The sequence below is a fragment of the Tachyglossus aculeatus genome, chromosome 10 (assembly GCF_015852505.1).
Source record: "Tachyglossus aculeatus isolate mTacAcu1 chromosome 10, mTacAcu1.pri, whole genome shotgun sequence".
NCBI lineage: Eukaryota > Metazoa > Chordata > Mammalia > Monotremata > Tachyglossidae > Tachyglossus > Tachyglossus aculeatus.
Genome location: NC_052075.1, coordinates 21,352,273 through 21,370,284, shown reverse-complemented (window position 1 = coordinate 21,370,284; position 18,012 = coordinate 21,352,273).

Below are 18,012 nucleotides of genomic sequence, written 5' to 3'. Positions count from 1 at the left end.
ATTTTGTTCTCTGAAAGATGCTGAATTCATTTCAGAGAGCCCAATTATGCTACACTCTGTAACTCCTCCAGTATGAAAAACAAGCATTTAACTTTGATGTTAGGTGTTCTTGCAGTTCCATTTAAAAACCCCAAAGGTTCAGCTATCGACACAATTCTGGAATTTGGAGTGGCCAAAGAACTCTTCCCAATATTATCATTCTATTTCAAATTCCAGGTTATTGAGTTATTAGTTTCAAAAATTTAAATTATAAGTTGTGACAAATAAATTCTGAAGAAAGCTACTGGATTTTCACCCCTAGATTAATTCTGTGAGCAATGAAGTGTTTGGTACAGTGTTTTCCACACAGTAAGTACTCGATAAATACCACTTATTGATTGACTGACTAATTAATTGAAGTAGTCTCCCCTTAGTATCTTTTACAGTGTTATGGCAACCTAGAGGTGACATTTGAGCATAATTAAAGAAAATGTTATCTGTTTCATAATATTTTTTCCCTGGTTTTCAAAAGATCATTAGCCACATTATCATCGACAACATCAATGGTATTTATTAAGTACTTAGTGTGCTCAGAACACTGTACTAAGCACTTGGGAGCATACAATGCAACAGAGTTGGTAGACACATTCCCTACCCAAAAGGCATTTACAGCCTAGAGGAACTGGGAGAGTCAGGGAAGGTCTAATTAATGTCTCAATAACTTCCAATTGTTTCTCTTGAGTTTGACATCCCCATCTTAGGGATCAATCAATTGATCGATCATATTTATTGGGTGCTTACTGAGTGCAGAGGACTGTACTAAGTGCTTGAGAGAGTACAATGAAACAGAGTTGGTTGACACATTCCCTGCCTGACACATAATAAATGCTTAACAAATACCATTAGGAAAACAAAAGGTCAAGTTCTAAATTGAGTTTACAGTCCAGAGGGGGATACATAAATATAAATAAATAAATTAAAGATCCATAGATAATAATAATAATAATAATAATGGTATTTGTTAAGTGCTTACTATTTGAGAAGCACTGTTCTAAGGGCTGGGGGAGGGAATACAAGGTGATCAGGTTGTCCCATGTGGGGCTAACAGTCTTAATCCCCATTTTGCAGATGAGGTAACAGGTACAGAAGAGTTAAGTGGCTTGCCCAAGGTCACACAGCTGACAAGTGGTGGAGCTGGGATTCGAACCCATGACATACGTGCTTTGGGGCTGAGGGAGGGGTGAATAAAGGGTGCAAATCCAAGTGCAAGGGTGACAAAGAAGAGAGTGGGTGAAGAAGAAATGAGAGCTTGGAAAAGGAAAACTGATTCGTTTGGCCTGGGATTTCTAGATGTCTGGTTCCACAGAAGGGATATGACACTGGGCTACTCAGCAGACACCGTTGCAAATTTTAGAAATAACTGATCCCCAAGTGACCTCTGACCTCACTCTACTCCCTATAAGATGCCTAGGGAAAGGAGTGCAAGGGTGGATAGGAGAGGAACTAGGAGCCAAGAGGTGGGGGAGAGTCAGGAACAGAAAGACATCTCTGCATCTGTGTGTCTTGTTTCTTTATCATCTCTCTCCGTCTCCTGTCGACATCGTCTCACTCTTTTAGAGTGACTATTTGTCCAGACTTGTCAGACAGTCACGTTTTTGGCTGTTTTCTCCCCTGTCTGATAGAAAACATGGCATGGGCTTCCACCTGCCATTGTTTGCAGGTTTGGCTGTCTGCCTGGCTGAAAATGATCCCTGTCATCGCTAAGTCTCCCCAAGAGAAGCAGCATGGCCTAGTGGATAGAGCCCAGGTCCAGGAATCAGAAAGACCTAGGTTCTAATCCCAGCTCTGCCACTTAACAATAATAATAATAATTGTGATATTTGTTGAGAGCTTACTATGTGCAAAGTGTTAGGGTAGAGACAAGCAAATCGGATTAAGACTGTGAATCCCATGTGGGACATGGATTATGTCCAACTTGATTACCTTGTATTATAATAATAATAATAATGGTATTTGTTAAGTAGGCAAGTGGCGGAGCCAGAATTAAAACCCATGACCTTCTGAGTCCTATGCCTGTGCTCTATCCACTAAACAATGTCTGCTGTTTGACCTTGGGCTGTGCCCACCTGACTCCTTTATATCTACTCCAGTGCTTATAACAGCGGCTGGCACATAGTAAGCACTTAACAAATACCATAAAAAAAGTTGGAATGACAGAGGCTTTATTTTGACATGCATTGCTGTCAGAAATGGCCTCAGATAAGGATGCATTCCCAAACTGATGTTTTTCACCATAATAGTCTCACCTCAACTGGTGAGAATTTAATAGCATCTGGTTTTCAGCTGGACTGTCTCCTGTCTGGTATCACCTAGGTGGCAGAGTCCTGAATTACCAGCAAGTGAGAGAAGGCAGAGGTGGCAAAAACTTTGTCGAGGACAACACACTTGACATACATTTGCTCAGTGAATTTTCCAGACAAGCTGCTAAGTGCTTTGATTGAAATTCTATCTGAAAAAGAGAAAAGTGGAGAAGCAGTGTGGCCCAGTGGAGAGAGTCCAGGCCTGGGAGTCATAAGGACCTGGGTTCTAGCCCCAGCTCCATCACTTGTCTGCTGTGTGACCTTGGGCAAGACGCTAAATTCTCCCTTCCTCCTAAGGGAGAATTTTCCCTTAGGAGGAAGAGAATTTGGTGAAAACTGTAAAAATTATTGTTACAGGTGATAGAGCACGGGCCCGGGAGTCAGAAAGCTGTAGGTTCTAATCCCGGCTCTGCCACTAGTCTGCTGTGTGACCTTGGGCAAGTCACTTCATGTCTCTGTGCCTCAGTTACCGCATCTGTAAAATGGGGATTAACTCTGTGAGCCTCTTGTGGGGCATGGATTGGGTCCAACCTGATTAGTTGGTATCTACTCCAGTGCCTAATACAGTGCCTGGCCCATAGTAAGTGCTTAACAAATACCATAAAATAACAATAATAATATCACTACTTTGTAGTTTTATGATTCCTTCTATTTCACTGAGCAGTCCAAAGCCCAAAGATGCTTTTACAGATCATCTCCTAAAGAACTCTTAAGGCCACTATGAGCAGCTAGTACTCTGTAAGTAGTTCCATCTGACCCCGAGCCTCACTCGACTTAGAATCTATTCCTACCCAAAGACAACAGGTACCCATTGCTGGGTAGGGACCATCTCTATATGTTGCCGACTTGTACTTCCCAAGCTCTTAGTACAGTGCTCTGCACACAGTAAGTGCTCAATATGATTGAATGAATGAATGAAAATATCACAAAATTCCCAGGAAATGAAACCCACCAAAGTCCTGCCTAACTGATGCTCCACCCAGGGGCCTTGCTTCCCTGGAGTTCATCCGGTCTGTAACGAAGGTAATGGTCCAAGATTTCCCATTTCCTGCTCTCTCCCAAATCATCTCCATGACTCTGGGATGATTTTGGGGCAGGATGTGTGTTCATAACTGCTAAGCTAATAACAACTAGGAGGCAGAATCTCAGAGAAGGAGGGAACTCAGATTTTTCCATGCCAGGAAAGAAAGAAGACTGGAGAACTAGAGTTTCAGGGTTGATTATCTCAACTGGTGTGGTTTCTTTGGAGGGGGTCATGGGGCTCTCAGCATGCCTAGTTGGAATTGTTAACCTATTTTCCTGGTGGGCCTCCTCTGTGCAAGAATGAGGAGAAAGAAGGGAAGTGGAAGAAGTTTTCTGCAGCTTGAAGGTCCCTTTGTTTTTGAAAAGGGGTGATGGGGGAAAGAAAAGGAGGGGAGAAATCAGATACTTTTCAGAAAAGCCCTCACACTTTATTTCTGCTTGCATCTTTTCTACCCCATTCCAGTTCTGAGTTCCAGCAAACACAATTAGTCTTACCCAGTCCCTAATCCCTCGTGCCAAGGCCTGTCATTGCAAGTAAAAAAGAATAATAATAAGGTGTATGGATTTTTTTATGGGTGATGGGCTTTCAATTAGTATGTACAGAACATTTCTAGAGAATTAATTGCCTGTGTGCCGGCCAATCAGGCTTCCTAAATCATCTCTCACTATTCCATCCAGCTTATTGTCCTTATTTATTGAGTTGGGGACTGAAAGTCAATTAGAAGACTGCCTTTTGTTTGCCCTGGCTACAGCCAAATATTCCAGTGCTGTTAAAGGCCAAAAGCAATAATGTACCCGCTTGGTGTTGATAGAAGTTCATGCTGAAGTCCTTAAATGACATTCAAAACACATCACTCCTTTCGTCCCGAAACTCCAATAACTACCCATTCCTTTTCACGTTCCACAAAATCTTCTAATCAGTGGATTCAAGAAGCTCCACTAACCGTCTTCTTATCTACCTATTCTCTTTTCCTGCTACTCTTCAGATTTCACTTTGTATTCCTCCCCTGAGAAAACCTTCCAAATGTACTGTGGTTTCGAGGCTCACTTCTGACCTTTACCGCATGCGATGATGATGATGGCATTTGTTAGGCACTTACTTTGTGTCAAGTTCTGTAATTAATCAGGTTGGACACAGTTCCTATCCCACATGAGGTTCACAGTCTTAATCCCCATTTTCTGATAAGGTAACTGAGGTACTGAGAAGTGAAGTGACTTACCCAAGGTCACACAGCAGACAAGTGGCAGAGTCAGGATTAGAACCCATGTCCTTCTGACTCCCAAGCCCGTGCTCTACCCACTAGACCCTGCTGCTTCCTATCTGTCTCTCTGCAAGAAACTCCCTCTCTAATTAAAACCACCAAAACACAATCCTCACCACCATCTAATAGGTGCTTAAAATATCCCTTGTAATAATAACCACTGAGCTATTTGTTAAACGTTTACTCTGTGTCAAGCACTCTATTGAGCACTTGGGTAGATGCAAGAAGCACTATTTTGTCAAGCAAGTCAGGGAATCAGAATTAGAACACAGGTCCTGTGCTCTTTCTACTGGGCCAAACTGCATCTGAGGAGCAGGTCTTTTGGGGCTTGATATTGAGATGGGATGGGAGGAATAGATAAGGGAAGAAGAGGGGGAAGGAAAAAGAGGGAAAGAGGAGAAAGGATAAGAAGCTCCTTCTCTAGAGGAGTAAGCTCATTGTTGGCAGGGAATGTCTCCGTTTACTGTTAAAATGTACTCCCTCAAGCGCTTAGTAGAGTGCTTTGCACATAATAAGCGCTCAAAAAATGATTGACTGACTACAAAGAGGAAAAGGAAAAAGTACTCACTGGTGTTTCTCCTTTTCCTGTCCTTCTGGTCTTGGCCCTTGCTGGCACCAGGATTGGCTGTGGGCAGCCCTGGGCAGAAAGAGCAAAAGGCAGCCCTCGGGCTGCTTTGTGGTGAAGCAGCATGGCTAAGGGGCTAGCTCAAGAGGCCTGGGAGTCAGAGATCATGGGTTCTAATCCCACCTCCACCACTTGTCAGCCGTGTGACCTTGGGTAAGTCACTTCACTTCTCTGTGCCTCAGTTACCTCATCTGTAAAATGGGGATTGAAACTGAATTCCACATGGGACAGGGACTGTGTCCAAACCAATTTTCTTGAATCGATAATAATAATAATAGTGGTATTTGTTAAGCACTTACTTTGTGCCAGGCACTGCACTGGGGTGGATACAAGAAAATTGGGTTAGACACAGTCCCTGTCCCACGTGGGGCTCACGGTCTCAATCCACATTTTACAGATAACTGAGGCACAGAGAAATGATTTGCCCAAGGTCACAGAGCAGGCAAGTGGCAGAGCTGGGATTAGAACGCACATCCTCTGATTCCCAAGCCTGTGCTCTTTCCATTAAGACACGCTGTTTCTCAATAGTGTTAGTAGACATGATCCCTGCAAAAGTTATATTGTACTTTCCTGAGCATGAAGTACAGTGCTCTGAACACAGTAAGTGCTCAATAAAGACGGTTGATTTATTTTTATAGTCCAGAAGGGGATAGACATTAAAATACATTACAGAGGGGGAAAATAGGAGAGCAAAGGGATAACTACATACATTTTTCGACCTCCAGCCTCATCAACCACCTTACAATCTATTGTATGGTACTCTCCCAAGCACTTAGAGCAGTGTTCCATGCATAGTAAGCACTCAATAAATACCACTGATTGATTATGATTGCCCAAATTATTAGGAGCACCTCTCCACAACTGGTTTAAACACAGTTTGCCCCAGATGACCCTATAAACAGTCCTTAGTGAAGTTGGCTGAGTAGTTGTTATTACCCCCATTCACTACTAGCCCTCTGATTTGGATCTCTGTGGAGCAAGATTGATGAGCTTAACTGAGGTTTTTCCCCTCTTCCTGCATAAAATTAGTCATTCAAACACAAATTGCCCCAAGTTCCTGGGTACTGTGTATCAACCTTCAATACCTCTTTGGCAGTGATGAAAATGTCAAACACGGAATATGAAGGTTGAGTCAGTCCAAACCGAGGCAGCTTTAGTCTAGAAACTGGATTGGTCCAATAAGACTCTCTTTGCCATTGATCCAATAGGAAAGCCAGGTCACAAGCCAAACATATCCCTTCCAGGCAGGATGGGAGGGTTTAAAAAAAAAAAAAAATCAGATGGGTTCTGAAGGTAGTCTCAAAAAACTGTCTCCTCCAAAGGTTGAGATTCTTTGTGAAACTCCCCAAGGGCCCGTATTTTGTCCTAAGATGGTTCGTTATCTCCTATCTAAAAGTGACCTTGATAGAGTATCTTTTGACACTTTTACTGCGCCTTTAAATGAAATATTCACTCTATCTTCCCCAATCGGCTTGAGTAGGATTGACTCAATAGCTCGGCTTCGAAAAGCAGGGAAACATTTTCTAATTTAAAAGAAATTTGAGAAAATAGTTCCATTCCCCTCTCTATTATCTAGCCATTCTGCAAGCTTAGACTCTGAGACATCAACATGCACAGTTTGCTTTACAATCCCGCTGCAGAAATTAGCTGACACCCATCAATGTAGATAACAGAAAGCTGTAGCATTAACACTTGAGAGCGCATTAATCTTTCCCAAATTAAAATCTGCACCACAGCATTTAAGATTGAGGCCACCATGGTTCAGTGCTGTTTGACCGCCAATTTTGATAAAAGTGTTTTAAGAGAGGTGAGACTTAGATAAATTGCCTACGGTTACACAACAGCAGAAAGGGTAAGTGTTTAGTCTATTGGCTGCCATCATCCCAGATTGTCAGCCAAATGTTTGCATGTTTACACAAGGTGCAAAACAGAAGGAAAAGCATCTCCTTAAATTATGTTTCTTGGAAGTGACATCAATATTATATTTCATCCAAGGGAGACAAATATACTTATTTATTTGAATATCTAAAGATAATGGCAGCTTTGGTTGTAAAACAAATGAATATTCTCACTGTGTTCTCTGACTAGCCACGTCCGAGAGTTTTAAAAGCAATCTGACCAAAGTATAGTGATAGACACAGGCCTGAAGATAAATCTCTCACAAAGAACTCCAATTAGGCCAGTGATGATGTGTGTCTTCCAATGACAACTGTTTAAACTGTTTTCTAGTTCATACAGAAACTGAGAATTTTGAAATCTTCGAGAACTCTATGAAATCTCCTCAGAGTTAGGCCTTGAACAGACCCTAGGTTTCATTTCTATCCTCTAGAAAATCAGCCCAGTGGTTTAAAAAAAGTCAGGAAAAAACCCTTATCAGTAGCTGGGTTGCTGTTTTGCTGTAATTACCTGGCTCAGTGCCTGAAATATGCCCTTTATTTTACCAGTGAAGACTCAGTTCTTTTGAGGTTGATGTTTCTTAGGCCCCACATGGAACAAATTTACTGAGTCAGGCATCCTTGTTTTGTCGTTTGTCTCCCCTTTCCAGACTGTGAGCCCGTTGTTGGGTAGGGACCATCTCAATATGTTGCCAACTTGAACTTCCCAAGTGCTTAGTACAGTGCTCTGCACACAGTAAGCGCTCAATAAATGTGATTGAATGAATGAATGAATGCTACGCTGTTAAACTACTTAGCAAATAATTTGCATCCAACGCCCACCCACCATCAACAGCAGCATTTGTAACCTTACCATTACAAAATTAATAGCAGTTAACCACTGGAAAGGGTCCGTACATATTTCTCATCCCCAGTCATGTCCTCAGTGTAATTCTACTGGCTCCAAATATCCATTTTCCAGACCTTAGCTCTGAGAGAGCCTGCGTGGTAAAACCCGATGGCATCTCCTGCTTCCACTTTGAGATTGGTGCAGAGACTCCCTGAGGTACATACCCAGCTGACTTCCTTTTCAGCCATATTTCAATTTCACATTCCACTGATTTTCTCTAATTATTCAAAACAGTTGGCCTAGCAGAATGAGCTTCAGGCCTGGAGTCACAGGATTTGAGCTCCGCCTCTTTCCTGCTTGGTGACCTTGAGCAAGTCACTTAACTTTTAAGTGCCTTGGTTTCCTCATATGTAAATGGAGGATGCAATGCCTGATCTCCCTCCTACTTAGACTGTGAGCCTGTTGTTGGGTAGGGATTGTCTCTATTTGTTACCAAATTGTACTTTCCAAGAGCTTAGTACAGTGCTCTGCACACAGTAAGCGCTCAATAAATACAAATGAATGAATGAATGATTGTGTCTAACCTGATTAACTTGAATCTACCCCAGTTCTTAGAAAAATGCTCTACACATAGTAAACACTTAAATATTGTTATAGAAATAAAAATAATAACAATAATATCAATGAATGGACTCCAAATGAAACAATGAAATGATTGTTTCTGAACTCACCGGGCTGATCGGTACAGAAGTATAGCCACTTTCTAATCTTTGCTTCCTTTCTGTGTGTCGAATCTTCAAATTGAACTGCACCTTGTTGAGCAGTCAGCTGATCACAACTTGGCTTAAGTGGACTTTGTGAGCTTTAGCATAATCCCTTGAGATGGAAGCCAGAAGCTTTTACTTTCAAGTCTATTCAATTATAAGACAAGGGACTCTAAACAGACCTCACTTAGATAAGGCATTCCTTAAAGATGGAGTTTGGCCAGCTTACATATGCTCAATAAACATGATACAACATAGGTAAATATAAATTGCCATTGCTTCACTACTTCCACACTGGAGACAACTGTCCAACACAAATCCAAATCAAGAGACTGAACAAAACAGCATTCATTTTCCATTTTCTACTTCAAGCTTCCCAATTGGTTGGCCACAGCACAGTTGGATAATTCCCAATAAGCCCTGAAATTTTACCACGCTACCATCTTTGATATCACCAGAGTGCATTGCAAATGGCAGAGCAGGCCTGCACATGTGCAGCATATCAAAGATGGTGGTATTCAGGATGATCACCACTAATAAATTCCTCCACATTTTATTTCACCTCACGTGAAAAGGGAAATCAAAGATGGCAGCATGATCAATGTTTCCCCAGCCTTAATAGATTGAATGGTCTCTGACTTTAGGAATCCAGTAAATCAGTAAGCTGTGATCCCTATAGAGTAGCTTTCCATTCCAGTTTCTCCTATTGCATCTGATTGTCCAAGACTTTCATATGAAACTTATGTACATGCCATACTTTATTTATACTAATGTCCATCTCTCCCTCTAGACTGTGAGCTCACTGTGGGCAGGGTCTACCAACTCAGTTATATTCTACTCTCCCAAGTGCTTAGTACAGTGTTCTGCACACAGTAAGCACTCAAATACAACTGATCGAATGAAATATTGTTTTTTGTGTGCAAAGCTGGCCCTCCTAATCATCCCTTTATTCATCCCCCCCCCCAGCTCTATAGCACTAATGTACATATCTGTAATTTATTTATTTACATTAATGCCCGTCTCCCCCTGTAGACTGTAAACTCATTGTGGGCAGGGAATGTGTTGCATTGTTATATTGTACTCTCCCAAGCACGTAGTACAGTGCTCTGCAGACAGTAAGCTCTCAATAAATATGACTGATTGCCTGCTAATGGTGAAATCCTTGTAGGTAATGAAGTCTACAACCAACCTTCTTTAAAGACACTCCATGCACATTAATATCAGTTAGTCATATTTACTAAGCGCTGTGTGCAGAGCACTGTACAAAGCACTTGGGGAGTACAACATAAAAAAAAGAGTCGGTAGGCAAATTCCCTGCCCCACAGAAAGTTTACAGTCTAGAGACCTCCCCTTCAGATGCCCTTAGCAAGTGGTGGGTAACCCAGAAAACCCAATGGGGAATGTAAAATTTGAGAGGGCACAATCAGTGTTTAATAGGCATCCCAAGAAAGCAGGCCCTCTTTCCATTCATTCATTCCTTCAATCGTATTTAATGAGCACTTACTGTGAGCAGAGCACTGTACTAAACGCTTGGGAGAGTACAATAGAACAATAAACAAACACATTCCCTGCCCACAATGAGCTTATAGTCTCCACCCAGGAGGCTCAAGAACAGGGGAGTCAAAGAGCACCAAGAGTGCTTATTCAGTACAGTGCTCTGCACACAGTAAGCGCTCAATAAATACAATAGAATGAATGAAAGTGGGAGTCTTCCCTTGCCCTCAACTAGCAACTCTCAAATCTCTGGAAAAATTGCAGAAATTATGTTCATCTAAGGGACCGTTTCATTCACCATCATTGTCATTATAAATAGTATTTATTGAGCATTTACAGCAGTGGCAGAGCACAGTACTAAGTGCTTGGAAGAGTATAATACAACAGAACTGGTAGATATGTTCCCTGCCTATAATGAACTAGCAACAGCCCTGTCCTTTACTATGCAGTTTTAAGCAATATGTGCAGGCTCAACTACTGTTTGTATTTTTGTTGTTGCCTCAAAATCTGTCCAAGCCCTTAATTCAAGGAAAGGCACTTCATATTGCTCAGCATACAGTAAGGGCTCAAGGAATTCCATTGATTGATTGATTCTGAGGTGTGTCCTTCTGCTAAATCTGTCTTCCACTGGGGCTACCTAGGATTCTGCAGCTGAGTTGATGCAGTATTTGACAGTGCTTCACTGGATTCCTCTTCTACCCCTCCTCCATGCTCACCATTACCACCACCAGAAGCTGCTATCATCCGAAGAAAGTCACACAAGAAAATAAATGGCTCCCAAGAAGCTTACATTCTAAGGTGGGGGGGGGGGGGGGGGGGGGGGGGGCGGGGGAGAGAATACAAAGAAATACAGAAGTCCAGATAGTATTTTAATCATGTTTGTAATTGATAAATCATTGAGAAGAGACAGAACCTTGAGGTACTCCTCAAACCAAGAATCCCAAAATCTTATTTCATTTTATTTTCAGGGTTTTGTGCCTGATATTAAGCCTGGATGCTTTTGCTTCCTGTGTTTTAAGTTGGGGCTGCTTAACCTTATAACAACAAACCAGAATTGAATTTAATCAACCTATATTCAGAGACATCCAAGGAAGATACAGGATTAGAAATTCCAGCTAGGATCCTGTGATAACTTTGTGAAGGCCCCAGTAACTATAGCCAAATCAGATCTCCAAACAGGGAAATGACCAAAGTTGGGATTTAGTCATAACAAATTGGAAAGAATAGCAACAGAAGATACCATAGCTGAAGTTGACAGGATGATAGTAAAAACCACTGAGATTTAAAGCTGCAAATGCAAAGCTTGATTGTCTACCAGAAACCAATCACCATGTGCTGAGCTGTCTGGCCACGCTTAGGCTTTACTTGGGGGAAGTGTCCTGAAAATGGTTTAAACAAGAATAACTCCAAATTAGCTCTTCCTTCTTACCCCAGGTACAGCTTAAACAGAGAATTTTATGCACTACCTACAGGATGTTCTACTTTCTGGTTATTAATGGTACTTGTTAAGTGTTTACTACGTGTCAAACACTGTTCCAAGTCCTGAGGTAGATACAGGCTAATTAATTCAGACACAGTCCCTGTCCTGCATGAAGCTCGCAGTCTAAGTAGGAGGGAGACAGGTTTAATTCACATTTTACAGTTGAGAAAACTGAGGCACAGAGAAGTTAAGTGACTTACCCAAGGTCTTACAGCAAGAAATTGGCAGAGCTGGGATTGGAACCCAGGTCCTTCTGACTCCCAAACCCATGCTCTTTCCACTAGGCCATGCTGCTTCTCACAAGGAATTCAGGGAAGTAAGCACAGCACAGTACTGAAAGCTAAACATGTTTCTTCTCCAAGCTTTCCCTGAACACAACTTCTCCCTACCCCTGGAGTTGGGGGTATAAACCTCTCTGACTCTGGGCCTAGAAGATAAACTACTCTTAGAATGCCCCAGTAGCCTCTGGGAAATGAAGGCAAAAAAACAGCTCCTTTGTACTATGGGCTTTTTAGTTTATGCTTCACTCTCTTACCAGACCGGATTGAAAAGGACACTGCTTCAGCTGTGGCTGTATCATCTAATAATTGGTCTCCATTACCAATTCTACCAGAATTGATCAGGCCTGTTTCTGCTTGTTCTCATCTCCAGTAGGGGGAGGATTTGATCCCCTGTTACGGCCTCAAACTTATACAGGCCTAGGACAGGCCTGCAGCCTCATTCAATCAATCAATCAATCACTCTATCAATCAAGCACATTTACTGAGTGCTTATTGTGTGTAGAGTGCTGAACTTAGTGCTTGGGAGAGTGCAATATAAAAAGCTGGTAGGCACGTTCCCTGTCTGAGATCAAGGCCACAAATATAGCTGCATATGCCTATAGATTCCACCATCTCTTTTGCTATTTCAGAGTCTCAATTTCACTCTTTTTTAAATTTCAAGTTAGACAACTTGATTTGTTTTCTTTTCTAGTCTTCCTCCCACTCTCATTGATTCAGGTGACAGATATGGTTGGAGGAAGGACACCCAGAGCCAGGAAGGAATGAGAGGTCAGCTAATCACCCCAGGATTGCTGTAATAAACAAATAGCTGGTTTAGGATTTCTGGAAGGAAGGAAGGTTGTAAAGACCATTAGAATCTCACAGTAGTATTTGGTAAAAACTTACTATGTGCCGAGCACTGACTGCAGAAGATACAACATAATCGAATCAGACATAGCCCGTGTCCTACATGAGGCTCACAGTTTACGGTGGGAAGGAGAATAGGTATTGAATCCCCATTTTACAGATGAGACACAGATAAATTGAGTGATTTTTCCCAAGGTCACCTAGCAGGCAAATGGCAGAGCTGGGGTTAGAACCCAGGTCTTCTGACTGCCAGGTTTGAGCTCTTTCCACTAGGCCCCACAGCTTCTCAGGATTCTGGGGTGCAGTTTGGAGAGGGTTTGTGGAGGAGGCCTTACTGGTCACAGCAGCAGCAGCATATGGCCTAATCGATAGAGCACAAGCCTGGGTATCAAAAGGACCTGGGTTCTAGTCCTGGCTCCACCACTTGTCTGCTGTGTGGCCTTGGGCAAGTCACTTCACTTCTCTGTGTCTCAGTTCCTTCATCAGTAAAATGGAGATTAATTTAAGTCTGTGAGCCCTATGCGGGACAGGTACTATGTCCAACCTGATTAGATTATTATCCAGTACTTGAAATAGTGTCTTACACAGAGAAAGTGCTTAACAACTATCACAATTATTATTAGATTAAAATCAAAAATCTGGAAGGCCCATTCTGTGACATTGTTATACAGTCAGTGGACATTGCTTTTCCCATCTAATCCTGCTTCCACCACTTGTCTGCTGGGTGACCAAGTCACTTCACTTCTCTGTGTCTCAGTTGCCTCATCTTAAAATGGGGATTAAGACTGTGAGCCCCAGAATGGGACAGGGCCTGTGTATAACCTAATTTGCTTGTATCCACCCAGCCCTTAGTACAGTGCCTGGCACATAGCAAGCAGTTAACAAATTCCACAAGTATTACTATTATTATTATTAATAAAACAAAACATTCAGTTGCTCACACCCAGTTGAAATCTACAGCAGGTCAGTTAGCCATAGAGTTATCACTTAGACCATGAGTCCCATGTGGGAGAGGGACTCTGTCCAACCTGATTATTTTGTATCTACCTCAGTGCTTGGTACAGTAGTTGGCATATAATAAACACTTAACAAATACCACAATTATTATACTCCCCCAAGTGACATCGATTTAGATTAGTATATTTTGGACACATAATCAGGAGGACTAATTCTCTGGGGAAGACACTAATGCTAGGAAAAGTCCAGGGAAAACCTGAAAGAAGAAGCCTGGCAGTTATTTGAATAGAGACCATAACAACAATAATGGAAGAACATTAGAAAGGTTGCAGATTATGGCAGAGGACAGGACGTTCTGTAGAAAGTATATCCATGGAGTCACTATGAATCAGAAACGACTCAATGGCACTTAATAATTAATGAGTGGCATCACAGATTATACAAGCACACATAACATGGTATCTGGGCATTGGTATAAAAGTGACCAGCAACATATGTAGCAGTGGTAGCTTCACATATAAACCAGGGAAATTATTCACTTCAGGCAACAGTAGAGAGCGGGTACATGAGAAGCAACTTCCCTTTGGTGGCCAGAAAATGGGCCAGAATGTCTACCAAAAAAAAAAAAAAATCCTACCTAGCATTTTGCTCATCGTAGACCAGATCCTGGAGGCAAGACAGAGTCAGGGTGGAAGAGTAGTGGACATGCTGATGACACAAGGAGTTTTGGCTCATGAAGGTTTATCTCATCTAATAAAGATTGTAAATTGGACATCAAAGTAAAGCTGTCATTAGCATTAAGGTGCCGTGCTTAGTCATTAATGAAATAATGTACCATGGACCTTGCTAGCAGGTTTATGGTTGTTAATTTGAAAATTTTCAATAAAAACTGTAAATTTAAAGAGAGAGAGAGAGAGAGAGAGACAGACAGAGAGTAGAGAATATGTCACCTTCGGGATTAAGAGGGTTTCCTTACTAAGGGAGAATTTAATCGGTGTTCTTTTTCATTCTTAGTTTCTGAAAAAAAACCCTTTTCCTAGGACTCATTGAGCGAGAATGTAACAGTGTCTATACAGGCATAATAAATCTCTGATTGTCGAGAAAGGGATTTTTTATTTGCCTTAATTACTCACACTGACTGTCTACCTGGATCTGATTTACTGGAGGATTTGCCTGCCTTTCATTTCATTTTACCAGTGAAGACACATACTGAGTGGTGGTGCCACCACCCTTTAAGTACTTTAAACATTTAAAGATAGATACCTGTCTCTATGCAGGAAAATTGGAGTGGAGAGTTGAGGGAGTTAACCCAACAGGTACAAGATACAGGTGTGCGTTGGCTAAATTACATTTGATTGGATTTTGGGTGTCCCTGGGTGTAGCAGTAGCAATTGCCATGATGTGGCTGTGACTCCTGGGTCTAATGAGGAAGGCTAGTAAGCTAAACAGACTTATTTATTCCAAATATATCTGCCCTTATGGTCCGATGTGACCTGCTTTATGGTGTTTGTAAAGTGCTTACTAGGCGACAGGCACTGAATTATGTGCTGGGATAGATACAAGCTAATCAGGTTGGACACAGTCCATGTCCTACATGGGGCTTACAGTCTTGATCCCCATTTTACATACATATGTCTCAGGAGGTACCTGAGACATAGAGAAGTGAAGTGATTTGCCCAAGGCTACACAGCAGACAAGTGGTAGAGCTGGGATTAGAAACCAGCTCCTTCTAACTTCCAGTCCCATGCTCTATTCATTCATTCATTCCATTCATTCAATAATATTTATTGAGCATTTGCTATGTGCAGAGCACTGTACTAAGTGCTTGGAAAATGCAATTCAGCAACAGAAACAATCCCTACCCACAATGGACTCACAGTCTAGAAGGGGGGAGAAAGACATCCAAACAAGTAAACAGGCAACAGTAGCATCAATATGTTGCCGATTATTATGTTTTATGAATTATGAAATTATGTTGCCAATCTGTACTTCCCAAGCACTTAGTACAGAGCTCTGCACACAGTAAGTGCTCAATAAATACGATTGAATGAATCAATCAATCACTATGAATAAATGGAATTATAGATATGTACACATAATTAATATAAATAGAATTATAAATCTGTACATATATACACAGGTGCTGTGGGATGGGGTCGGGGATAGAGCAAGGGGAGAGAGTTGGGGTGATGGGGAGGGGAGAGGGTGCAGAGGAAAAGAGGGGCTTAGTATGGGGACTTGGTCTTAGTCTCTATCCACTAGGCCATGCTGTTTCTCAAAAGATAATAATAAGAATAATAATGGCATTTGTTGTTTACTATGTGCCAAGTACTGTTCTAAGCACTTGGGGGTAGGGGGGAAACAAGGTAATCAGGTTGTCCCACATGGGGCTCACAGTCTTAACCCCCATTTTACAGGTGAGGTAACTGGGGCACAGAGAAATTAAGTGACTTGCCTTAAGTCACACAGCTGACAAGTGGCGGAGCTGGGATTAGAACCCACGACCTCTGACTCCCAAGCCTGTACTCTTTCCACTAAGCTACACTGCTTCTCTAACCTTTAGTGTGTCCAATCATGTTCAAAATGCACCCAGAAGGTTTGGATGGGGCTGGAAGGAAAAAACAAGGGGGAAGGTAAAGCTATTTTTACGTCACACACCCATCAAAATAATAGGGAAACTTTTCCGGCTTCTTGGAGTAAACAGCGTTTTCACATATATGCCTGCTGTCTTTTCAGCTCCCAAGGAAGTAATATGGACTAATACAGGATGCTAGTTCACATCCAGGAAGGAGAGGAGGAAGCAGAATCCTGCTGTCAGCAGGGCATTGCTCAATTTTTCTCTTTAGCAATAATAATGATGGTATTTGTTAAGTACTTACTATGTGCCAAGCACTGTTCTAAGTGCTAGGGTAGATACAGGGTAATCAGGTTGTCCCATGTGGGACTCACACTCTTAATCCCCATTTTCCAGATGAGAAAACTGAGGCACAGGTAAGTTAAGTGACTTGCCTAAAGACACACAGCTGACAAGTGGCAGAGGTGGGATTAGAACCCACGACCTCTAACTCCCAAGCCCATGCTCTTTCCATTAAACCACGCTACTTAAAACTATTTAGACTATGAACCCCATGTAAGCGGGGACATCAGCTCGTCTCATTACCTTATATCTACCCCAGCACTTAGTACAGGGTTGGAGCCATAGTAAGTGTTTAACAAATACCACAGTTGTTATTACTGTAAGGCATTGGCACCAACTCATCCACAATTTCTTGTCCAGTCTCTGAGTTGCCAATGGCATACAGTACAAGGACACCTAATAGTAATAATTGTGATATTTATTAAACACTTACTGTGTGATGAGCACTGTACTAAGCGCTAGAGTAGATACTAGATAATCAGGTCAATACAGTTGCTGTCCTTCACGGGGCTCGCAGTTTAAGAGGGAGGGAGGCTGTAGACTTTAGATCATAAACTCCTTTGTGGTCAGGAAACGGGTCTACCAACTCTGTTTCATTGTACTTTCCCAAGTATTTATTACAGTGCTCTGTAAACAGTAGGAGCTCAATAAATACAATTGATTGATTGAGAACAGTTATTTCCTCTCCATTTTACAGGTGAGGAAACTGAGGCATGGAGACAATAAGACACACAGCAAGCAAATGGCCAAGCAGAATTAGAATCCAGGTCCTCTGACTCCGGGGCCCAGATCCTTTTCCACTTAGCCAAGCTACTTTTCAAGTCAGTCCTCTCTACCAAGGGGACTTCGCTTAATAAAATTAATGCCCTATCTTTCTTTCAGTTGATTTAAACCCAAGATTATGACAACACTCCTTGTGTTTTTCCCTGTTTCCCTGTTTGCCCCAACCTTTATGTGCAGACACACATGCAAGTGTGTCTAACCAGGGCACATAGTAAGCACTTAGCAAATACCACAACTATTATTATTATTAAGTGGACAGGAAGTGTTGTGCTCTTTCTCTCCACACCGTCACAAGCCTTTTTTGCAGAACACCTGTAGTCTCCAACTGCCTAAATTTGCCAGGAGACTTAGCTGAATGTATTTTTTTAAAAAGAGGTTATTTTCTGTAGGCCAAGCCCAGGAATGCAGCCAAGGAGAAGCTCCCCAGCTCACAAACTTGCATTTTCATCATTTTCACCTTAGCTTTGAGAGTTCAGCTTATCCCTGCCGAGCAAGGAAGGAACGGTGTGACAATTAC